Genomic DNA, 26,623 nt, shown 5'->3' with positions numbered 1-26,623 from the left:
ATCTGATTTGATCTGAGATTTCTTCTTGTCCTTATATTCTCTTCTCTTCTCTTTCTTTAAGATTGGTTCCCAAGTTCTCTGAGAAAGTTCTCAGTTGGGTTTCTACCATTCTTCAACAATTATGTCATGTAATAAACAAAAATTAATGAGAATACAAATATTTCTAGTCTATTCAATAGTTTTATGATTCAAATTCATGCATCCTTTATGTATTTGTTTCAAGGAAATGAATAAAAGTACAATAGCAAGTTTATCTTCAATCTAGTTCTTGTGTCATGTTCATATAGTTTGTAATCTTTTCTGTTTTGAGAACAAAGAGCATAAAACTCAGTTGCAATTTGTTCTAGGTTGTATATGTTAGTATGTTTTTCTTATGATTCAAGGAGTCATATGCTTATTTTATCATCATGGAGTTAAAAATTTCATGAAGGGATAGGTTCAGTATGAGAACCATAAATGATGTCGATGCCTAATTCACAAGGTGGATGGATAGATCTAGAGGTCCTGATACATGAAATGTCTCAATGATTCCCAAGGATGTGTGTGAATGATTTGTGGAATTGCCCAATAGATAAGGCACTAATCAACTTCATGATCGATGTGTTTTTTTGTTCATGTCTAGGTTATGCTGAAATAAAATTTATAATTAATATCCTTTTCCCTTTCTGTTTAACAGCTAAAAAAAGGTTACCCTCACTTAACTTATCTAGTTTGTATGCAATGATTCTAGCTATTTCATGTCTATGTTGTTTACATAAGTATAGAAGATTCAGGAGTATTATTTTCTATATAGATTTAGTTATATGCTTTGACACTAGTACCATATGAAGAATCTGAGGTTCACTCACCTAGGTCTTGCAGAGCCTAAAGTAGAAGGAGTATAGAATGGGTATGTTGTATATGGGAAGTAGTTTCCCCTAGATGAATTTTGTCCTCGTCATTGAGTTTTTGAACCTTGACATTTTAAAACACCAACATCATGAATAAAACAAACAACTACTGTAACATATCAAAATCAAAATATTTATATTATAAAATATATAAAAAGATCACACAGACTAATTTATTATTATAAAGAACATATAAAGGCACAAATACAACTTTGAAAAAAATTCCAACTTTTAAGGTTGCATTAGTTGTTAAATTATATATATCCTTCTTAAATATTATAATGAGTAAAATATTATGTTGGCAATGAAATCACACTTTGTGATTCAATTGTGTAGTTTATTAGTCAAACTCATTGATCCATTATTCATAAGTAGTAGCTCCAAAGTCTCTCATCAAAATAAATGGTCCTCTTAGCACTCATTCAATCTAGGGCTACGAAGACTACACAAAGAGAAATTTTTAGAATAGAAAATAAGAGAAGATCTAATAAAATGTGGAAGACCATCTTTATTGAAATGTAAATAACTGAAAATAATACTTTCATTGGTGATCCATTATTTAAGGACAAGGAGATAGTGAAGGAGGAAGAGGAGGACGCGGTGTGGGGGGAGGAGAACAATTTGAAGCAAGATGAAAATAAAAATAAGAGATATGAAGCCAAAGACTATGGATGAGGGAAGGTGAAAAAGGATGAGGAGGGAAGAACAAAGAAGAAGAGGAAGAAGGTGAAGAAGAAGTTGAAGAAGAAACAAAAGAGGAGAAGAAGAAGCCCAAAAGAAAGGAAGAGGAGAATATAGAGAAGAATATGGAGAAGAAGAATGAGAGTAAGAAATAGGAGAAAGAGGAGGAGGAGAATGAGAAGGGTGAGAAGATGAAAGGGAATAAAGGGTTGGAAGAAGGAGACTGGGAAAAAGGAGAAGAATGCTTTAAGAAAGAAGAAAAAGAGTAGAAGTAGAAAAATAAGAGGGATGTGTCTAGAGTAAAATATTGAGATGGTTTTCATATTTAACTTTCTTTTACCTTCTATGGGTAATTAAAATGTTAAATAATTGATATACAATAGAGGAATCTCATCTAAATTTATTGGTGATCAAAAAGGATATTTGATTTACTATTTAAAAAAGTTATGATAAAGTTTTACACAAAAAAAACACACTAAAAACATTTCATACGTATAGCAGTATAAGTGTAATTCTTGTAGACTTCAAAGATGCAAGTGGTAGTAATTTTCTAGGAGACTCTAATCACAATTGCAACATATATGACTTGACTTGAAAAATCTAAATAATTGTATCAAGATTTTCTTAGGCTTCTAAATTATTGGTGACTTTTTGTATAAGAAAATACACGTGAATATTTGAAACTATGGAGAGAGGAAAGAATGTCGTTGAATAAGAGGATGAACCAAAGATGAATAATTCAATGCCAAATAACTAAACCAACCAAATAACCCTTATTATTGTCAACTTAATTGAGCTCCAAGCTTCTAATGTTTGTTTCTTCATAAAAGGCCATTTATGATAATGCAACCATAGAAAAATATTTCACACCTACATAGTCTATCTTTTATAAAATATGATAGACCCCTCTGAAATATATTTCACCAAAATCATAGTATCTTAAATGTTATTATACATTGAATGTAATATCAGTCTACTAAAGTTATCATCTTGCATAAGCATCGTATATTTGAAGCATGATAATAATACATTACACCTTAGTGCCCATGTAGAAAAATATAATAAAGGATCACAACTGAGATCTCTCCACTATTGTGTTCACTCCTTGAATCACAAAATGTTCATTATTCTGTACCCATCAATTAATTCTTTGAGACTAAGTCATTTCACTCAATCTCTAACTTATAACAGAACATATAAACTGAAACATGAAAAAACCATATATGCAAAGAATTCATAGAATTTGTGTTCTTGTTAGTCCTTGTCATTAAGGTAGGAGACTAAAATTTTTGAGTTACTTTTACCTATTAATTAATTTCTTGAGAAACTGGTGGATTACATATAATCTCTCTTATCCTATGGTTTTCTAGAAAAAATATTCCACTAAGATAATTAAGAGGGGGGTGGAGGAGTTGAATCAGTTATCCAACAATTAAAACATTTATGCTCTTTAAACAAACTTAACCATTCAACCAAAGTAAAAAAAATCATAAAGATGCCCATAAAAAATTACATCAGATATGTTGACAATGAGAACCCGTGATCAGAGGGAAAACTCTAGTGGGAATGATGCCCACAAGATGATGTACTATTATAAATATTCCTTGTTAGAGGATGGACCCTATTAGGAGTCTATTATAACATTTAGTAAAAGGATTCCTTGTTAGGAGATTCCAACCCTATTCGAAGTTGTGCCAACCCTATTAGGAGTTGTGGAAGATAGCTAAACCCATTGTTCAAATAGCTTTAGGATTAAATCAATGAACCCACTATCCAATTGATCTCGGTACTATTCCTTTCAGAAAAATGGAAGTGAAACAAGCTTCTACTTCTTCCTCTGTCTAGTACATCAAACATCTTCTCCCTGAGACCATGCAATCAAATCTGGAACTTAGTTCTAAATAAAATTAACCCTTAAGGTCATTTACACGCATAGATAAATCACCCTACTTCTTTAGCACTGTACTTGCTCAATAGTTTGCAAGTCTCATGTATCTCTATATATTAAACATGGAAAAATATTTTTCCTTTATACCATGCCCAATAATAAATCCTTGAGTCAACTTCCCACTTAATTAAATATGTCAATTAAATGAATACACATTTAATTAATGCTATAGGCTCACATTCATAAGAAAAATTTTACTCATGTGACTTTCATACATGCACATTCTCTAATGTCATCATTGGCTAGTATACTGTCTCTAGCTAATTACATAACCTTTCATTACATTTTTTATGAACTACAACAATCACGTAATAGGAAATGTTTTTCTAATACTTTGGTTCCATACAGTTCTTGGTAGATCAATAATATCTTTTGTATATTGTCAATTCAAGTTCCATGCACTTACCTTTGTAACAAACACATACTATAGTGTACTTTGAGAACTGCATATCAATAGATGAGTAATGTATTGTTCTTAATACAAAGATCATAGTATGCTATTCTATTAGTCTTCACAAACTTACTCTATGTTGTCATCAATGACAAACATAGTCATGAATACATCATATCAATGTTCTATAGTGCTCCCTGATACTAATAGTATCAACATTCATGCTAAAAATATCCCCCTTTGGCATTCATGAAAACATAGATGGAAAACATCTAAGTTCCAAGAATACCAAGTATACAGATCAATCAATTCTTTCTTCATTTTTCTCAAGCAAACATCATGCATCATGTTCTCATTTCTTCCCCATTATACTACATAGAGTGTTTTTCATGTCACTCTCTCCCCCATTGACATCAATATCAAAGGTTAAGGCGTAATACACAAATAGTTCAATTGCTTAAAGATACAATAACCTATCAGCATGACCACAAGATGATATGTTTCTTTACAACTTTTATATATAAATCCATAAATAGCTCAAGCATCTAGAAACACTATTGCATACTAATTACCAATTAATAAGAGTCCTTTGTTGACTCTATGCATTATAGATACTCCCTCATTGAGGAAGCATCAACATTCAGTCCAGACTAATAATGGTGATATGTACTCTGGACTAACACACTTTAGCATCTTCTATTCTAAAGTAGGTAGGGGAATAACCCTAAGAATACCTCTTATGTACTCAAATGTGTCCTTTGATAAGGCCTTTGTGAAAATATCTGCAATTTATTCCTTAGTGTTAATATACTACAATCCAATTTCTTTCTCTGCAAGTTTCTCTCTCAACACATGATACTTTATAGAGATGTGCTTAGTCTTAGAATGAAAAATAAGACTCTTAGACATGCTTACTATACTTGTGTTATCATAGTAAATGATAACAGTTTTTTTGAATCTAATTACAATATCCTTTGTCATTTGCTTCATCCATATAACTTGATTATTGTTGTTTGTTGCTACAACATATTCTACCTCTATGGTACTCTATGAAGTGCAATATTGTTTCTTGTTGAGCCAAGAAACTAATCTTCCACCAAGAAAGAATGCCCCTCCACTGGTGTTTTTTCTATCATCCATATCTGCTACCCAATCAAAATTAGTATAAGTGAAAAGAGTACAATCATTGCCTCTATCATACCAAATGCCATACTTAGATGTCCCTTTCAGATATCTGAATATCCTTTTTACTACTGCGTAGTGATATTCTTTAGGATAAACCTAAAATCATGCCACAATTCCAACTGCATTAGTTATATCTAGTCTACTATGAGTTAGATACTACAATCCTCCAATCATAGATCTATACTTCTTTTTTTCAACAACAGGTGTCTCATCGTTGCTTGATAACTTGTGACCAGTTACCATAGGAGCTCCAATAGGTTTACAATTTTCTAGTCCAAATCTTTTTAGCAAATCTTTCAAATACTTGGTCTAAGAAATAAAGATAACTTCTTTTTTTTGAAAAAATTGCAATCCTAAGATAAATTTCATTTCTCCTATCATAGTCATCTCAAATTCATTCTTCATATCTTCTAAGAACTTGCTACTAGCTTCATCGTTTCCTCCAAAAATGATATCATCAATGAATACAATGATTATCAACAAACCATTTTTTATTTCTTCCAAGTACAAGTTGTTGGTCTTAGATTAGTTTTGACAATTGAGTGTCAGCACACTTAAGAAATTTTCTTAGTTGTTGCCAAGTATAATATAGATGCCAAGTTATAGTATATGCCGAGTTAGAAATTCAACAAGTGTTGAGTCATTCGGATGCCAATTAGATAGACAATTCTGAGAAAGTTTCAAATGCCAAGTGACTAATATATGTGGAGCTAGAATATGTGCCACGTAAACTATAGGTGCCGAGCAAGACAAAATTTCTACAAGTGCTGAGCAAGACATAATTTCTATAGGTGTCAAGCAAGACAGGATTTCTATATGTGCTGAGTAACATAGAATCAACATAAGAGTATGTGCCCTCACAAACTAAGATGTAAACCATTTTTGAGCCAACATATGATGAATTTTGAAGGATTAGAAGATAAGTTCAAATCTATTTGATTCCCTATGAAATCAAAATGAAACCAATCAGAAAAATGGAAAGATTTGAGCAGGAAAGATGGATGAATCTCAATCGTAGATTCATACCTAACCCTAAGTCATGAAACCTTTTTAAGGATGTTGAAACCCCATAATCCAAAAATGAATGAGAGAGTATGCAAAAAGAGAATACATACAAGGAGAGAATACTAGCAAAGTTTGAAGGAAGTGAAAGGGGTGAAAAGACTTAGAAGAAGGACAACATTGTAGAATCAATTAATAGAATAGAGTATCAACACTTTGAATAGAATTATATTAGATCAATGAGGATCATATCAGAATGGATTGAACATCAATCTGAAATCAGCAATTGAAGATTGTAATTTATCAAGTCAACACATTCTACTATATGTTCTAGCCATTGTATTAGGAGAATGAAAATCCTATGAAGATAGGTTGGTTTAACAACCATTTTGTAAATCCTTTAAAAGGGTGACATTCCAAGTGAATTTTTGTAAATCCTTTATACAGGTGCACTTCTAATAGAGTGTTTGAGTCTTTAACAAGGTAGGCCTTTCACAGGGTAGACCATTGTTGATGGTCAAACTTTGTAACCTTGACAAGTTACATATTATTGTAGTGATAAGTTGTGGGTGTCATCCCCACTCCAATTTTAGCTTCTCATTTTGGAGGGTTTTTGGGTGATCAAATGTTGTGTTGTCAATTTTCATGCTTGGCTTTACTTTCATGTTAATTAAAAATTTTTCATGCATTTATTGATTTTAGTTAAAAGTTTTATGGCTTAAAGTTTGGTTCTTTTGATTCACCCCCCTCAAAAGTATTCTTCCCACTTGTCAGTTCCAACAATTGGTATTAGAGATAAGTTCTTACAAGGAGAAGCCTTACAACTTGAAGAAAAGATCCAACAATAGAGGTCTACAAGCTTGGGAAGATTATAGAGAATCAAGAGATTGAAATACATCTCATTTTACATTCTCTAGAAGAAGCTAGGGAAGAATTGAGGAAATCCCTAAAGAGAAGAAAAGAAATTGCCATAGCTGAGAATGATACATAGTACAAGGAGATTGACACCATAAAAGTGTTTTCCAATGGAGATTCTAAGGGGTTTGATGTAGCAGTTGCAAATCTAATGGAGAAAAATAGTGCTCAAGTAGAAGAGATTAGAACTATTAAGATTGAATAAGAATTGCAAGCCATGATGCTTTGTGAAGTGACTAAGTAGAAGAAAAGATCCATTGAAGATAAAGCTATGATAGAAGATGACATGAGAAACCTTTTCAATAGACTAGAGGAGAATTCAATTAAGCTTGCAAGAGTTTCCAACATGTAGCTAGACACCTTAAGTCAAATGATAAATGCCCATCATGAGCTAAATGTTAAGGACATTGAGATCTCCACATTGAAGATGCAAAATGAACAAAAAAAAAAGACTTGAGAAGAGAAAAATCAATTGGAGGAAGCTTCAAAAAACCTAATGAAGCTATCAAGTACTTTGAATAGCTACTGAAATCACTAAGATCTAGCAATGACACTTCAAGACTAGGATAGATGAGCACTTAAAAAGGAGAGTAATCAAAAACTACAATAGAAAGAAGTGATAAAGGTAACAACACAAAACCTACTTGTCATTTTTGTGGTAAAAAGGGACATACCTCTAATGTATGGAGGAGTAAGAATGTCAATCAGCATGACAAACCTAAAAATATGGGACACTGTCACAAGTATAATAAGCAAGGTCATTAGGCACATGATTGTAGGACTAGAACCATCAGGACACCAAGATTTGAAGGTCAGTGCTACAAATGCAAGAAGTATGGACATAGATCCTTTGAATGTAGATCTAAGCCTATGTGGACACCAAACCAACTAGCAAAGATAAATAGTCATGGATATCACTACAATTGGGACTACAACACTAGGCAGAGTTGTCACTACTATCAAGAATATGGAGACATTCTAGAGAACTACACAAGAACACACTTTAGTGACAACTAAAATAGGTGGTTGAGTCAAACCACTTGTTTTAGCTTCCTAAAGACTAGACACATCAGCAAGTATTGCTCAACTAGGTCAAAGGCACCCAACTCTGAGTTCAAAAAAGGAAAAGGAAAGGTTGATGTTGAACACATCAGAGGAGAAATGAATAGAACATGGAAAACAAAAGATGGAAGCAACACATCCAATGGAGGGATCACTTCACCTAAAAGGTCAAGTGGTCACACTTCATCCAACTAAGAAAAAAAAGGTATGTGTGATTGATATTTAAATATTTTATAATACATCAGTTCCAAGACTAAACTAGTACTGAAAAGGATAGATCAACATGAATAAAGATGCAAAGTTAAAATTAAAAAATTTTCACATTGTTGCTGAGTAAGGAAAGTTTCGTTCAGATGCTGAGTAAAATCCTAGTATATGTTGAATTATTTTCCAAAGTTAGTAGAAGCCAAGTTAGTAGTGGATGCCAAGTGACAAGAAATTTCTATTGAAGTTGAGTCAGGAAAAATCCAGTGTATGCCGAGTGTTGGAAAATCAATGCAAGCTGAGTGAAAAAAAATTGCATAAGGAGTCGACTGGACAACTATATATGCACTAAGCATTAAATGCTATGAAATGAAGAGTATAAGGTCAACTTTTTAATCATTTTTCATCATTGCAAACATAGAGCAAGAGCAAGAAGAGCACAAAAATAGTTTCCAAGCAGAGATTGATGTTTTTGCAAAGACTCCATCCAAGATTCAACATCATTTCATCGATTTGAGGTATTTACACTAGTGCTGAGCTATGTAGTTAAGCAATTTTTATGTCTTAAAACCCTAGTTTGAAGAAATGGCATCTAGCTCTAGGAAACCCTAGGACAAGGAGTCGTTTGAGTTTCAATTGGTTAGTAATGAAGTTAAACAACTAGATTTTAGACCAATTCCCAAACTTGCATACAACAACGACCCTACCAAAGCTTTATCCATTATTCCACCTAAAGTTGTTATGGTACAAGATGTTAGAAGGTGTTATAACTGTAAAATCATTGCAATTGGTGACATGAAAATTTGGCATATGATAAAAATTTTGAGAATGGGGTTTTGAAGGAAGAGTTATAGATTGTTGAAAGGAAGGGCTTAACCTATGCCCTAGATTTGCCTACTGTATTCAAAACTGAATGGATAAGAATTGTGTTAAGTAGAATCCATGATGGACACCTATGGCTGGAAGATGGTCCCATTAAACTATCTAAAAGAATTATACATAGAGTAACTGGGTACCCAACCCTAGAACGACCAAAAACCATAATGAGTGATTATAAAGAAGGCATAGAGAAAAACACTAAGGCAAAGTGGAACAAGACAGGGATGACTATTGACACCATCAAAGATTCTCTTGTAGAATTTTCTATTAGGGTCATTTCTCATAAATTCTACCAGTCAAGCCAACTCAATAGTGTACCTTGTATTGTAGTAGATGTCGGATACAGAATTTTCAAGAAGGATCATACATATGATCTAGCTGAACTACAATTACAATAGATTATGGAGAATTTGGAGTCGTAAGAAGGTCCAAGGGAGCCCAATACAAATTTGGAGCAATTTTGATATGTTTATTTTTCTATGTTTAGAATGAATTCCCTTCTTTTGGAAAGGTCAGCTAGGAAAAAAGAAGGTCAATAAAAATACAAGTCAATGAATACGTAGAACAATTGGGGACAAATTTTGAAACTATAATGACTAGCTAGTTCGAAGACTTTAAGAAGTCAATGAAATAGAAATTCAATATACCTATCTCTCTTGTTGAACATCATATTAATGACATTTGTTTCTTAGTTGAAATTGATTTCACATACATCCGAGTAGCAGTACCAAGGGTGAGATGGCTAAGGCCACTTGGATATGAAATCAATATTGATGAGGCATCAGTAGGAATCACAACATTGCTAACAGAAGATATTGATAAAAGTGCAAAAACTTTTGGCACTTTCGATGTTGTGAAGTCCAAAGTTGAAATGGATTTGAAAATTGCTTCAACCCTGAAGAAAAAGGATGTATTGGTGAAAAATATTAAGGCTAGATTTGGTGAAGGCACAACAGAAGGTGAGGAGGATGATGAAGAGGAAGATGAGGATGAAGAAGAGTAGGATCAAGGGCCACTTGCATTGACCCGAGGCATGGGAGAAGATGCAAAAGAGGTAGAAAGTGCCAAGGAGTGAAATTTCCCTTTTCTGATTTTATATGATATCTCAAGCCTCTAATCAGATCTTTAAGATCAAACAACCAATATTTCGAAGATCCACCAATTTCTCAATAAACCCCAAATCGGGTATGTCAAAAATAGTGCCAAAAACTTCATAGCTTCACATATTATTAATAAATCTGAAAGTGGAATTTTTTTATAGAAATTTCAGCAGCATAACAGCCTACAAAATGAAATTTCCAAATCTGTATAACATTTACACAATAGCTCCCAAATGGAGGACAAAAACAGTGCACATCGAGCTCCTGAAAACAACACAAAATAGCCAGAAACACCACAAAAGCACTGATAATATATCATAGAAGTATAATCATGACCAAATAAATATATTCAAATCTATTTTAATATCTAAATGTCTGATATACAGAAGCAACCCAAACTGATATGAAATACTCAACTGAAAACACCAAACTCTTACAACAAACACACCCGAAAACCCACAAATCTGCACTGTTTAGCACAAAGGAAAACTCTGCATGAGCATGCACATGGAATGGATTTTAACTCCCATCCTTAGCCTTCTTGGAAACCTACAAACTCCTATTCTTGGGTCTCCTTCTCCACAGGTTTGGCAGCCTCTGAAGAATAACAAAGAAATGAGCAAAAATCAAGTTCTAGAATGAGCCCAAAATGCCTCCATGCCCCTTAAAAGGGGGCATAAGCCTAACTCACATCCAAGAGGGGTTAATAAAACATATTTTAATAATAATTTTCATTTATTAGTCCATTAGCTTACAAATATTATCTCCTTTTTTTGAAACTTCACCTTTTTGGGCCTGCCTGCCTTAGAAAAGATTATTATTTTTAATTATTTGAAAAGGGGACATGACAAGTCCTCCCCTTCCAAATATTGCTTGTCCTCAAGAAATGGCTGAAAAATAAACCAATCAATCCACCTAGATCCCAATTGTAGTCATGAACTATACTATTTTCAATTAACACAGGCTCCTGCAATATCCTCTGCAATATAACCAAGAGGAATCGATAATCAAACTGACAATTACTGCTCAACCAAACTCCAAAGTCACAACTTCCACAGTCAGAAACCCACGAGACACAAACTCTTAGAACATCAAAACCCAAGTAAAGTGGACAAATCAAACTGCCAACATAGTAAATACCATCAACGCATCCCACTGGCTTATACAAAATGTACAATCCAACTCTGCAACAATGGTGAATGCTCCTGAATGAAACTATACCAAGTATGGAGAATCCACACACTGTACAACTCCTATAGTCAACACAACTTTGTAGATCACCGGCCACTGTCTCATAACCATAACTCCCATGCACCCCTGATGGTGAAAAGCCATCATGAAATAAATAGCAAGAAATGGAACCCAAACCAAATTTGCCTACCATCAACTCCTCAACACAAGGATCAAATGCTAACTGATGTACATACCCTACAATATAATGTTGATAAAAAAACCAACCTCAGTCAACAACTCACCATGAATAAGTGATACAACCCACTGTGACTGATCACCAGCTAAGTTAGGAGATGTCATAGCCAAAGGAGTAGAATCAATAACAACACTCGTTGAAGCATCACTCCAAAACTTCTGCTCTAAGTCATGTATTATCAAGCTGTCAACTACAAAACCTATCACCATGTCGTACCCATCACAACTCTCGTCCCGAGGTGTCAAACTATCCCATAACTGATGATAAGCACTAGAAACCAAAGTACATCTCTGTATCATCATCTCATCAACATGGTCATCAAAGGTGGATTGATGAGCATGCCTCACAATGTAATGTTGATAGAATGCACCAATCTCAGCCAGTGGCTCAGACTACAATCTAGATGTAACTAACTGGAATCCATCACTAACCCAGTTGGAACTGATTACTAACTCTGAAGACATCACCAAGGGAGTAGTATTACTAGCAGGAACCATGCCAACTATCAGCTCACCAACATCACACATGGTCTTTGATACAACATCTCTAATCTTCATGCCATTAGTACTAGAGGTCACCACCATGTCAGGCATACCACAACAATCTGCTACAGCACCCAACTCAACTGAACCTGACTCTAGTGGGGACAAACCCATTATGCCAATGTTAGTATCAATGATGGATGCATCCCCATCTCCATTGTCTTTGACAATCTCGACCATGGACATCCTCAGATCACTAGACACCACAGCTTGTGACTATATAGAATCTGGTAAAGACTGTAGTTTTTTCTAGCTCCATGGTCACCTTAGCCAAATGAAACTGTGACTTGTTGAAAGCCAACTATGTACTCTCAAGAATCTTAGAAGTCACCTCAAGCTTCTGAGTAAGCTCACTCACCTCATCTTCCTTGGCCAAAAATGCATCGTATGCTGTACTGCCCCACTCCATAAGATAATCTCTATCAGCTACCAACTGCATATAATCTTGTCTCAAAATTTGGATAGCCTCCCATAAAGAGTGGAACTCTGTCAAGGAAAGATAACTGCCTCCCTGCTCATCACTAGTAGGAGAACCCCATCCATAAACTGCTAACAATTGATGAACAACATCGAAATGTTGGCAAGCAATACCAATGTCTCGCTCACTAACTCTCAACTGACTAGACACATGATGGCACTGGCTAGACTGTATCCTACAAACTTCCTCTGACGCACTATCTAAATGAGTATCCTCAAGGTTACTGGTCTCTAGAGTATTACCATCCATATCATGTGAATCAACTCCAGAGGTCATATCAACATACAAAGTATCAAAAACTGTAGCACTTCTATCCAACTCCTCTGTACCAAAAGAAACCACCAAGGAAACTAAGTCTTCAAAACTGCCCACTGCATCCTCCTAGATGTCATCAATGCCAATATGATACTGAGACTCATCTATACACACTGTCAAATATGAAAGATCATCAACACATTCCAACAAAAATGGTCGATTGGATATATGAACAAAGCCCAACATCGGTGTATAAAAACTAATACCAACATTAGATAAGCTCCTTGCACAAGAAAAGACATCACCATGCAATCTGCTAATCAAATCCATTATAGCACCCAAACAATCACTGCTACCAAAAAGTGTTAAAGATATCCAGTCAACTGAATCCCAAATGCCAATATAATAATCTCGAGTCCATATCCATAAACTATAATCAACTGGTAACTCAAGCAAACTCCTCACCTAAGTAATATGACCAGTACCAACTAATTCCACATACATGTCTGACATTGTCCCTATTTCCTGGATGTGAATGCAAGATGAACTCGCAACATTATCAATGACCACATATGATCTATCGTTCACAGAAAGCTGAGTATCAGGAGTGCAAGATGAAACTAAACTCAATTCCATACCATGCTTATCCCCATGTCTCTCCCAGTCTTGTAATGCCAATGGAGTATTGACCAAAGAAGCTTGAGTGTCCTCAAGCTCATTAGAAAGCCTGTCAACTTCCTCCTCCTTCCTCCTCAAGGCATCTGAATAGTCTCCAACAAGGCTAAGAAGATGGTCATGATCTGATAGAAGATGTAAATAACTCAACTTCATCGTTCCCATTCCTTCCCTAATCGCTTGTAAGTCAACACAAGAAGACTTTCGCTGAACTCCCTTATGTCTACCTTGTAACTGAATCATTCAAATGTGATCCTCTATCATATTCCGCATCCTATCATGATGAGATAATGAAGTCACAATACTATCTTTGTTCACCTTCAGCTAGCTGGAAAAATTATGTGAAGTACTACCTGCCTCAACCTCATGTGACGAAGCATCTAATTGTGCTTGGTACTCTTTCTTAGCAAAGTCATGAATGCTTAATGTTTTCTCATCTCTACAAGGTATCTCACCATCATGCACAACAACATCCTCATAATCATCATCTAAACCCACTACCTCCTATGGCAGAGTAGAATCTGAGACCTTTGCCTAGCTATAAGCTAGTTTCTCAAACTCCTCATGCAAGTTCTTGGTAATTGTGTCATCTACCCTGTGAGAAAATCTACCAAATAGAAATCCAGTCAACTTATCCACCTTAGCTGGGTCAAAAAACATGTCATTCATCATATGGTGGTGCTCAACCAACTGTTTAGACATGTCATGGCTTATTTTCCTAAGTTTATCTCGAATGTCTAAATAACCATCCTTTCTACTGTTCTAACTCTGGATATCAATTGTCCAAGATCGTGTCCTCTAAGACTCTATACTATACCTGTCCATTCTAGATAAAGTAGAGTGTATCCCCAATAGGTTATAACTTCTTCAAACACCAAGAACCTAACATGCAAATGATTAGAAGTAGCATGCAACCATAGATTTTGACATGCAACTGATTAGAAGAAACATGAAACCACCAAATTAACCAAGAAATAACATGAAAATGATTAGAAGTAGCATGTAACCATAAATTTTGACATGCAGCTGATCAGAAGCAACATGCAACCATAAATTATGACATGCAAGATTTGGGTAGTTGTCAAAATTGACATACAAACTTCTACAAACCCTCAGGTTGGCAAGATCATAGCTCTGATACCACTGAAATGTCCCTTTTCTGATTTTATATGATATCTCAAGCCTCTAATTAGATCTTTAAGATCAAACAACCAATATTTCAAACATCCACCAATTTCTCAATAAACTCCAAATTGGGTATGTCAAAAATAGTGCCAAAAACTTCACAGCTTCACATATTATTAATAAATCTGAAAGTGGAATTTTTTTATAGAAATTTCAGCAGAATAATAGCCTAAAAAATGAAATTTCCAGATCTATATAACATTTACACAATAGCTCCCAAATGGAGGACAAAAACAATGCTCATCGAGCTCCCGAAAACAACACAAAATAGCCGAAAACACCACAAAAGCACTGATAATCTATCATAGATGTATAATCATGACCAAATAAATATATTCATCTCTATTTTAACATCAAAATGTCTGATATACAGTAGCAATCCAAACTGATATGAAATACTCAACTGAAAACACCAAACTCTTACAAAAAACACACCCAAAAACCCACAAATTTGCACTGTTCAGCACAAAGGAAAACTCTACATCAGCATGCACATGGAATGGATTTGAACTCCCATCCTTAGCCTTCTTGAAAACCTACAAAATCCCATTTTTGTATCTCCTTCTCCTCAAGTTTGGCAGCCTCTGAAGAATAATAAAGAAATGAGCAAAAATCAAGTTTTGGAATGAGCCCAAAATGCCTCCATACCCCTTAAAATGGGGCATAAGCCTAACTCACATCCAAGAGGGGTTAATAAAACATATTTTAATAATAATTTTCATTTATTAGTCCATTAGCTTCCAAATATTATCCCCTTTTTCTGAAACTTCACCTTTTTCGGCCTGCCTGCCTTAGAAAAGATTATTATTTTTAATTATTTGAAAAGGGGACATGACCAGGAGGAAGAGGAAACCAAGGAACCACATACCAAACCTGAGCCAAAAAAGAGAAAAGCTCAAAAATAGCCTATAACTCAGCCCAAGAAATTTGCTAAGCCTAGCCCAACAAAGCCTACCACAAGGGCTAGTACAAGAGCCACATCAAAGAATGCTAAGGAGCAAGAAAAGAAAAAGGCCACTAAATAGGAAGATCTAGCCAAGAAGAAGCTGAGAAGAAAGTATGTTGCACCCCTTGAATTAGATGAAGAAAGAATAGAATTTGATGACACTAGCCAATTCAAATTGGTAAGTCACACCACTAAGTCTAATTTAGAAAATATATGTGATAACATTAAGGATACTGCAGACTTTTCAGGCTTTAAAAGTATTGATTTTAATAATTGGAACAAAGAAGAATAGAATATGGTTGAAGAATTAGTCTACAACATGATGGTAAAGTTCAAGAACACTCCACTTGAACTTGACAATTCAATTCCTAACGAGTTATATTCCATTGTAGAAAATAAATGGCATTATTTCCTCAATATAGAAAAAGAAATAAGAGAGTTAACATTGGCTCAAGTAATGCTTGAACTCACCAAAGGGAAAATTAGCAAAGCAAATAAGAAAATGGGAGAAAATTTGCACCCAAGTATAGAGCCTTTAGTATTCTTTAAAATAAAATTGAAGATGTCAAAAAGTCCACTCAAATGTGGAAATTAATTTATGGCCTAACAACTATCAAAGGAGATGTAGATCCCTTTGAGGAAAGAATCAAAAGAAGAAGAAGGTGAAAAAGAAAAGGAACATGATAAAGTGGAGAAGGAAACACAAAAGGTTGATATGGAAATTGTTGAACAATAACAAATAGAATAGAGTGTGCAAGACACACAATTTCCACCACCAAGTCCTCCACATGTAACTTCCACACTCGCAAATATAATAACTATACAAGATGTTCCTGACAAATTTGGTTAGAATATAAATCCACTAACTACAGAGGATCTTAAAAAGATTCTTCACCAGACTACACTACATGTTCAATTGAGTACAAATCTAGTCTTGATGAGTGTGGAAGAACTACAAAAAGTTGTAGCTAACTTCACAAGGGATAAGGTGAATTCATAGGAACCACATTCTCATATCCCAACAACTACAAGTGGACAACCAATAGTGCAAATAGCAGTAGACACATCTGCAAAGGTTGACTCCACCATTATAGTCACTACAACTGCCAAGGAGCTAGCAAAGGATCAAACATGACAAATGGATACCTCTGTCTCTACAGCAAAAGAAAAAGGTGCACCCACAAAGATCACAATAATTAATAAAGAAATATCTTAAGAGGACAAAGAAAGTCCTAAGGAGAAGGAGCAAGAGGTAATACAAACATTGATAAATTTTCCTACAACAAGAACTCCAATTGAAACATCTCAAAAGTTGAGCACTGAAGAAGTACCATTTCAAATTTCAGCACCAGGCTCGAGCTCTACAAAGGTTGCAAGGGTACTTATGGAGACCCTACACTAGATGAGGACATAGTCATTCCCAAGTATGACTATGAAACAATGGACATTGATTAGATAAATGAAGTGCAAGAGCCACTAGAAAAGAAAAAGAAATAGGAGATACTCAGAAATGAGTATAAACAAAAGCAAGCATTAATTGAGATTAAAGACATATTTCTAGATACATTTAGCTTGTAGGTACCTGATGAAACCAAGCCTATTATGGAACAACTATCCAATATAGTGGATGAATTATAGAATGAAGACCTTGATACTAATGCAAAACTATTAGAATGGTCTAAAAAGAAGTTTCAAAAAAAGGTGAATGAAAGAATATGAAGTGAAATAGCACTCTCACAAGTTGAACTGGCGAAGAAAATTGAAAAAGTGAAGGCAGTACTTGAGAATATATTCTCATTGTACTCAAAATTGTGTGACTCATCAATTTTCACACAAGAAACCAACTATCGAATAATGAGCTTAGAGAGGAATTTAAAGATATCAAGCATGCAAATACCCAATGATCTAGCTCAAAGTGAGAAGCATTTTCAAACTACGCTTCACACTCAGAAGGAACTAGCTATGCTAACAATAGATGGGGCAATTACCAAGGCCAAGTTAATACAAATTCAATCTACCATAACCCAACACATGGAAATTTTGTAGAAATAACTAACCTATGTTGAAAATGTGTTAAAGAAAGACCCTAATATTTCTAATTAGAAGGCCTAGTTCACCTTGTAACAAAGAGAGTCATCCAACTTAAATCACAGGAAATTGCATTAGAAAATTGGGATGCTACTCTAAGGATAGTAATGGAGGAAAATAAATCCTTTTTGGCTAAATATTCAGTTAATGTATAGACCTCTTTGACATAAGTATCAAAAAAGGAGGAGATAAGATTTTGGGGAGATAATATTGTTGAATTGGGGGAGATAAATTTGGAGATAAAACTTTTGAATTAAAACTTTTGGAGAAATAAATTTTGAGGGGGAGAAATAGAAAATCCAAAAGGAAACAATAATTTCAAGGTAAGATATGTGAAAGGGGAAGTCAGGACAGAGTAGATAGAGAATGAATGATAAGGCAAGGCAGAGATAAAGAGTATCGAAATCAGCATGAGACAAATCCAACACAAGAATTTTTGTTTATAGCAAAGGCACATCAACTCAAGGGGAGTTACAAAATTTGAGGTATCTTCAAAAAATTTTGAACAACTTTTGAAGTTTTGTATATATGTTGAATAGATGTATATTATTCTCAAAAAGATTAGATTCATCATGTATAGTTACGTGTTTTTGACACTCATGTCAGAGGAGGAGATTGTTGGTCTTAGATTAGTTTTGACAATTGAGTCTCAACATACTTAAGAAATTTTCTTAGTTGATGCTAAGTATAATATAGATGTTGAGTTATAGTATGTGCCAAGTTAGAAATTCAAAAAGTGCCAAGTCATTCAGATGCTGAGCAAATAGATAGTGCCGAGAAAGTTTCAACTACCAAGTGACTAATAGATGTTGAGCTAGTGTATGTGCCAAGTAAACTACAGGTGCTAAGCAAGACAAAATTTCTACAGGTGCCAAGCAAGATAGAATTTCTATAGGTGCCGAGCAAGAAAGGATTTATATATGTTTTGAGTAACACATAATCAGCATAAGAGTTTGTGCCCTCAAAAACTAAGATGTAAACCATTTTTGAGCTCACATATGATGGATCTCAAAGGATTAAAAGATAAGATCAAATCTATTCAATTCCCTATGAAATCAACATGCAACCAATCAGAAAAATGAAAAGATTTGAGTAGGAAAGATGGATGAATCTCAATCATAGATTCATACCTAACCCTAAGTCATGAAACCTTTTTAAGGAGGTTGAAACCCCATAATCCAAAAATGAATGAAAGAGTATGTAAAAAGAGAATGCATGCAAGGAGAGAATACTAGCAAAGTTTGAAGGAAGTGAAAGGGGTCAAAAGACTTAGAAGAAGGACAACATTATAGAATAAATTAATATAATAGAGTATCAACACTTCAAACATAATCATATCAGATCAATGAGGATCAAATCAGAATGGACTGAACATCAATCTAAAATCAGAAATTGAAGATTGTAAGTTATCAGGTCAACACATTCTACTATACTTTCTAGCCATTGTATTAGGAGAATGAAAATCCTATGAAGATAGGTTGGTTTAATAGCCACTTTGTAAATCCTTTAATAGGGTGACATTCCAATTGAGTGTTTGTAAATCCTTTAGATAGGTACACTTCTAATAGAGTGTTTGAGCCTTTAACAGGGTAGACCATTGCTGATGGTCAAACTTGGTAACCTTGACAAGTTACATATTGTTGCAGTGATAAGTTGTGGGTGTCATCCCCACCCTAGTTTTACCTTCTCATTTTGGAGGGTTTCTAGGTGATCAAATATTGTGTTTTCTATTTTAATGCATGCCTTTACTTTCATGTTAATTAGAAATGTTTCATGCATGTATTGATTTTAGTTAAGAGTTTCATGGCTCAAAGTTTGGTACTTCAGATTCACCCACCACTCCCACACCCCCCCCCCCCCCCCCCACCAAAATTATTCTTCCCACTTGTAAATTCCAACACAAGTTGTTGTCTACTATTCCTTTAGCAAATCCAATCTTTTCTAAGTATTTATCTAACCTTGCATAATAGGTTCTAGGTGCTTGCTTTAATCCATAGAAGGTTTTCTTTAATCTGCAAACTATATTCTTCTCTTCTATCAAAGGTTGCTTCTTCTTCAAGTTCTCCATTGAAGAATGCTAACTTAACATCCATTTGATATACCTTGAAGTTTTTATTTTTTGCATATGCCAAGAGCATTTTGACTACTTCCATTCTTGCTATAGGTGCATATGTTTCCTCATAGTCTATTCCTTCTTGCTGAGAATAGCCATTGCATACTAGTCTTGCTTTTTTTCTTATTACTTCTCCTTGTTTATTCATTTTGTTTCTAAATATCCACTTTGTGTCAATCAGAGTCTTGTTCTTAGGTCTAGGAACTAATTCCCATGTGTCATTCTTTATTATCCATTGAAGTTCTTCCTCCATTGCTTTCATTCTATGATCATCCTTGATTGCTTCAACTATGCTCTTTGGTTCTACTTGAGATATTAGACATAGTTCATTGATTTTTCTTCTTGTCATTACTCCTTTTTCTTTACTTCCTATTATCTGATCAACATGATGATTCTCATCATATTCTTATTTGGGGTAGCAGTTGCTACTTCAACACTTATTTCTGGTACTACATTCTATTCTCCTCTTATTTCTTCAGTTTGCACATTATTCTACAAGTCATTGTTAGTCTTGAGAAATAATTCATTACATCTGTTGGTCATCCCAAAATAATTATCTTCATTAGAGTTATAATCCATCATCTTTTCTTTGGTCCCAAACTTATCATCTATTCTCACATTCGTGCACTCTACTATAATTTTTGTTCTATAGTTGAAACATTTGTAAGCTTTACTTTTTAATGAATAGCCAAGAAACATAGCTCCATTGCTCCTTGGATCAAACTTACCAATATCATCATCTCTTTTGATGTAACATTCGCATGCAAATATTTTGAAATATTTGACTGATGGTGAGTATCCAAACTATAACTCATAAGGTGTTTTCTCCATACCTTTTCTAATATGTACTTTGTTTAGATTTTATACTATTGTATTAACTACTTATCTCAAAAATGTCTTTGATACATCATTCTTGAATAACATAACTCTTGCTACTTTGGCAATTGATCTATTTCTTCTTTTAGTAATCCCATTCTACTCAGGTGAATAAGGTAAAGATAGCTATCTCTTGATTCCATGCTCTTCATAATAGATATTGAATTCTCTAGAATTGAATTCTCCCCCTCTATCAGATCTTAAGCTCTTGATTTTAACTCCAGATTCATTCTCTTCTTTGTTCTTGAATATCTTGAATTTCTCAAATGCTTCTAGTTTTTCTTTAAGAAAAGCTACCCACATCATCATGGTAAAATCATCAACAAGAATCATAAAATACCTTTCTCCATAGAATCCTCTTGTTCTTGAAAGACCACTTAAATCTATGTGGACCAATTCCAACTTCTCTATAGTGCCAAACTTCTTGCTAGGAAATGAAACTTTCTTCTACTTAGCTAAGATACATTCCTTATGAATAATGTTAGTAGATTTAATGATCTTAGGGTAAATCTCTCATAGCATGTATATTATTTATTTTCATAATGTTATCAAAGTTTATGTAACAAAATCTTCTGTGTCATAACCAATTGTTGTCAACATTAGCTACTAAACATGTTATTTTAGTGGTGTTCAACTAAAATACATTACTTTTGCTTCTTGTGCTAGTACCAAGCAATTTTTCTTCCTTGTCCTTAATGATACATGTGTCAATAGAAAATTGTAATTGGTAACCCTTTTCCATAACCTTTCCAACAGTTAACAAGTTATGTTTTAGTCCATCAACAAAGTAAACATCATTAGTATTTGTTTTACCATCGAGTGTGATAGATCCAATTCCTGTAATGTGACAAGCTACATTATTCCCTACTCTGATAATCCCTCCATCATGTCTTCTAAATTTGACAAATTTGCCCATATTACCAGTCATGTGATGTGAACAACCACTATCAATGATCCAATCTCTTCTTTCAACTTGTGAGACCAACACACTTTCTTCTCTAATTTCTTTGTCAAGATCATCCCCCTCTATAGCTATGAATCCCAATTCATTTTCACTTATGCTTTGATTAAATTCTTCTTTTTCTTCTTCATTAGCATATAAGTAATTTCTAGATTTTCTAGGTTTAAATAAATTCCCTTATACTTCTTTTCTCTTTTAGGACACTTAGATGCATAATGACTATATTCACTACATGTCCAACACTTAAAGATATTCTTACCATATTTTTCTCTTTCCACAAGAAGAGCCACTCCTTGTTTGATCTTTTCCTCAATAGACTTGCTGATGTTAGCAATGCCTTCTTCTTCTTTTGTGTTCTTTGCTAGATAGGGTTTAATATTTAATGCACTAAATGCTATCTCAACTTTGGCTAATTCTCCAGATTGTTTTAGATCAAATTTTGTAGCTTCCAATCTATCAAGCAATGTTTCTTTGGTGAAATTATTAGTACACAATATCATTAGCTGAACCATCTGTGTTATTGTTCTAAAAGGTGGTGTTAGAGTTTTCAAGATCTTCCATATTACTTCATCATCTGATTTCTTTCCACCATGAGATGTGATTCCTCCAACAATCTTAGATATTCTACCAATATAGCTTCTTATAGATTCATCTTCCATCATTCTAGCATCTTGAAATGCACAATACAAATTTTGTAATCTAACTCTTTTTGTATGTGCATCACCCTTATAATTAGCTTCTAAAGTTTTCCAAATTTCATGAGATGTTTTGAGTAGTTTTACCTAACTATACTCACTTTCAGGTAGAGTTGAAAATATTGCTTCATTTTTTGTTATGTTGCACATAAATACTTCTCTCTACTCCTCAGTACAACTTTCAAGATTGTCTTCTTCCAGAATATTCTTAGATACCTTGGTTACAAGCCAATATCTTGGACTCATGCACAAAAGATGAGTCTTCATATTATCCTTCTATCTATCATAATTGGTGCCATCAAATCTCAAACTTTCCTTTCTAAACAAGTTTTCCATGGAACTCCCAAAGCTATTAAACTTTTTCTTCAAGGACATGAAGCTTTGATACCAATTGTTAGAAACAATAGTCCTCCAGGATAACTGAGAGGTGGGGGAGGGGGGTGTGAATCAGTTATCCAACAATTAAAACATTTATCATCTTTAAAAAAACTTAACCATTCAACGAAAGTAAATAGAAACCATAAAGATGTACATAAACAATTACACCAAATATGTTGACTAGTGAAACCCTTGATCAAAGGGAAAACCCTGGTGAGAATTATTCCCACAAGATAATGTAATAATATAAATATTCCTTATTAGAGGATGGACCTTGCTAGGAATATATTAAAAAATTCATTATAAAGAGTCCCTGGTAGGAGACTTTGAATCCCTGTTGGGAGATTCCAACCCTATTAGGAGCAGGGGCAATTTCCAACATTGTCTGATTGTGTTCTTGTTTGTTTTTCATGTCTTCTGCAGTAGGAGCACCTGTTGGATCTACATGTTCAATGACAATTGAATTTTGGGCATAATCTCCTAGGGATCCAAGATGTAACTTCATCAAATTTTTAGCTTAAAGAATAATTTTGACAACTGAGTGCCAATACACTTAACCATTTTTCCACTAAACAATGTTGAACAAAGAGTATGTGTCGAGTAATATGAAGTGTCGAGCTATATCAAGTGCCGAGTAACAATAGGTGTCGAGAGTCAACAAGTTCCGAGTGTTAACAAGTGCCGAGTGTTAACAGGTGCCAAGTGATACAGTTTTGTTTAGGTGCCAAGCTATCCAAGAATCAACATGTGGCAAGCATCAGCAATGCTTTGGGAGCTGAGTAACTCAGAATATCAGCATAAGAGTTTGTAATTGCACAAACTATGATGCAAATAGTTTTTGCACCTGACATAAGGAAAATCTCGAAGGATTTCATGATGAGATTGAATCTTTTATTTTTCCTATGCAACCTACATGCAACCAATAGGAAAAATGATAAAAGCATGCAACCAATTAGTAAAAGACAAGTATTGAGCAGGAAATTGAGATTCAATATGGATCGCAGATCCATATCTAACCCTAAGTCTTTGACGTATTTATAAGGAAGAAAAAATTTCATTGTAAAATAATATGGTTGGACATACAAGGGTGCATAAGGAAAATCTACTTTCAGAAATGAGGGTTATCAGATCACAAAAGGATCAAGATCAAACAAAGCGAAAAAGGTGCTTGCATTCAGCAATCAAGGATTGTAATCTATCAGGTTCATTATACCTAATACTTTCTAGCAATTGTATTAGAATGAAAATCCTATGGTGATAGGTTAGCTTAACAGCTATTTTGTAGATCCTTTAATTAGGTGATTAAAATCCTTTAACAGGGTGACACTTCATGTTAAGTGTTTGTAAAGCCTTTAACCAAGTCACTATTGACACAGTGTAAAGCCTTTAACAGGGCAGACCATCAGAAGTGGTTGAACAATATTGCTGTAGTAATTTTGTGGGTATCATCCCCACCCCAGTTTTAACTTCTTATTCCTAGAGGGTTTTTGGGTTACCAAATTTCAGTGTTATGAGTTGTTGATACATGTGTTTAGTTTCATATTTTTTTGATGTATTTACATGCATGTAATTTACTTGTAGTTAAAAGTTTTATTGGCTAAAGTGTGATACTTATGATTCACCCCCCCCTCTCATAAGTACTCTTTCCATATTTGAATATTCCAACAATTGGTATCAGAGCTAATCCAGGTTCTCACAAGGAAAAGCCTAACAACTTGGAGGAAAAGATCTAAAGATGGAAGCTTTCAAACTTGGAAAGATCATTGAAAATCAGGTGATAGATGTGCAACTTGCTCTGCATAGCTTGGAGGAATTTAGAAACAAGTTGAGAAATTCATTAAAAAAAAGGAAGGATCTAGCCATAGCCAAAAATGAGATAAACTACAAAGAGATTGATACCACCAACATATTTTCCAATGGAGACACTAAAGAGTTTGATGCAGCAATAGCAAAACTGATGGAGAAAAACAAAGCTCAAACAGAGGAGATAAGATCTCTCAAGATGGAACATGAATCACAAGCCATAATGATATGTGAAATTATTGAACAAAAGAAAAGAGCAATTGGTGATAAGGTCATGATGGAAAATGACAAAAGAAATCTTGCAAACAGACTTGAAGAAAAATGTACTGAATTGAAAGGGATCTCAAGCATGTAGATGGATACACTTGCCCAAATGATGAACCTTCATCATGAAATCAATGTGAAAGATATTGAGATCTCTACTTTGAAGATGCAAAATGAACAAATGCAGAATGAATTAAACATAGAAAGAGAGGTGGCAGAGAATCTCAACAAGTCAAGTGAAGCCATCAAATATTTTGAGCAATTACTGAGATCCCCAAGATCAACCCATGATACATCAGGACTTGGATACAACATCACTAAAGTTGGAGAATCATCAAAGAGTGCAGAACAAAGAAGTGATAAAGTAAAGATGTTAAACCTACATGTCATTTCTGTGGAAAGAAAGGACATACATCTAATGTATGTAGAAGCAAGAATGCCCATCAACATTATAAACCTAAAAGTATAAACCATTGTCATAGATGCAAGAAGCAAGGTCATCAAGCATATGAATGCAGAACTAAAAATACTAAGACATCAAGATTTGATGGACATTGTTATAATTGCAAAAAGTATGGACATAGAGCTTTTGGATGTAGATCAAAGCCTATGTAGACATTAAATCAACCAGCAAAGACATCAAACCATGAATTTTGGGATTACAACACTAGGTACAGTTGTCACTATTGCCAAGAATATGGACATATACCACAGAATTGCATAAGAACACATTTTGGAGGGAACTACAAAAGATGGTTGAGTCAAACTACATGTTTCAGTTGCTTAAAATTGGTCATGTCAGCAAGAATTGCCCAACAAGTTCAAAGGCATCAAGTTCTGAGTTCAGTAATGGAAAGGAAAAGATAGATGTTGGACATATCAGAAGTGAAATGAATAAAACATGGAAGAAGAAAGATGAGTATAGCACATCAAGTGCAGAGATCACTTCACCTAATAGGTCAAGTGATCACATTTCATCAAATTAAGCAAGAATAAGTGTTTGGGATTGATAAACCAAGTTACATCATAAATTAGTCCCAAGACATAGAAGAACTGCAAAGAAGAAATCAACATAAGCAAAGATGCTAAGTCAGAATTGAGAACTTTGCAAGATCTATCAAAGTTTTCTTCAGGTGCCAAGTTGCTAACAATGACCGAGTTGATAGATGATGCCGAGCTATGAAATATCAATAGGAACCGAGCAAAGTGAAACACAATGGGTGCCGAGTCATGTTGAAACCCTTCAAGTGCCGAGTAGACAATTAGTAGTGCACTAAGCATTAATTACTCTATTTTGAAGGGTACATAAATTTGATTTTTGATCATTTTTCCCACCATTCAAATGAGAAGCAAAGCCGAGAAGAGCAGAGAAGATCAAGGTCAGCTCAGAAGCCATTTGTGAAGATTTCAACAGCGATTCAGGACAAGTTTCATCGATTTGAGGTATTCTACTTAAGTGCTGAGCTACGTAGAATTTATAAGCTTGTTTAAATCGTAAACCCTAGTTTGGCAAACAATGGGATCTGGGTCAGGAACCACTAAGGGTAGAGAGAGTCATGAGATACAACTGATCAGCAATGAAGTTAAACAACCTAAATTTAAGCCCATTCCAGAAGTAGCATACAAAAATGATCCCGCAAGTGCATTATCAGTTATTCCGGATAAAGTTGTTATGGTC

The sequence above is a fragment of the Cupressus sempervirens genome, chromosome 10 (genome assembly GCF_028749045.1).
Source record: "Cupressus sempervirens isolate cs-2001-9-10 chromosome 10, ASM2874904v1, whole genome shotgun sequence".
Classification (NCBI taxonomy): Eukaryota; Viridiplantae; Streptophyta; class Pinopsida; order Cupressales; family Cupressaceae; genus Cupressus; species Cupressus sempervirens.
The sequence above is the reverse complement of the archived record's forward strand: the minus strand, read 5'-3'. Positions refer to the sequence as shown.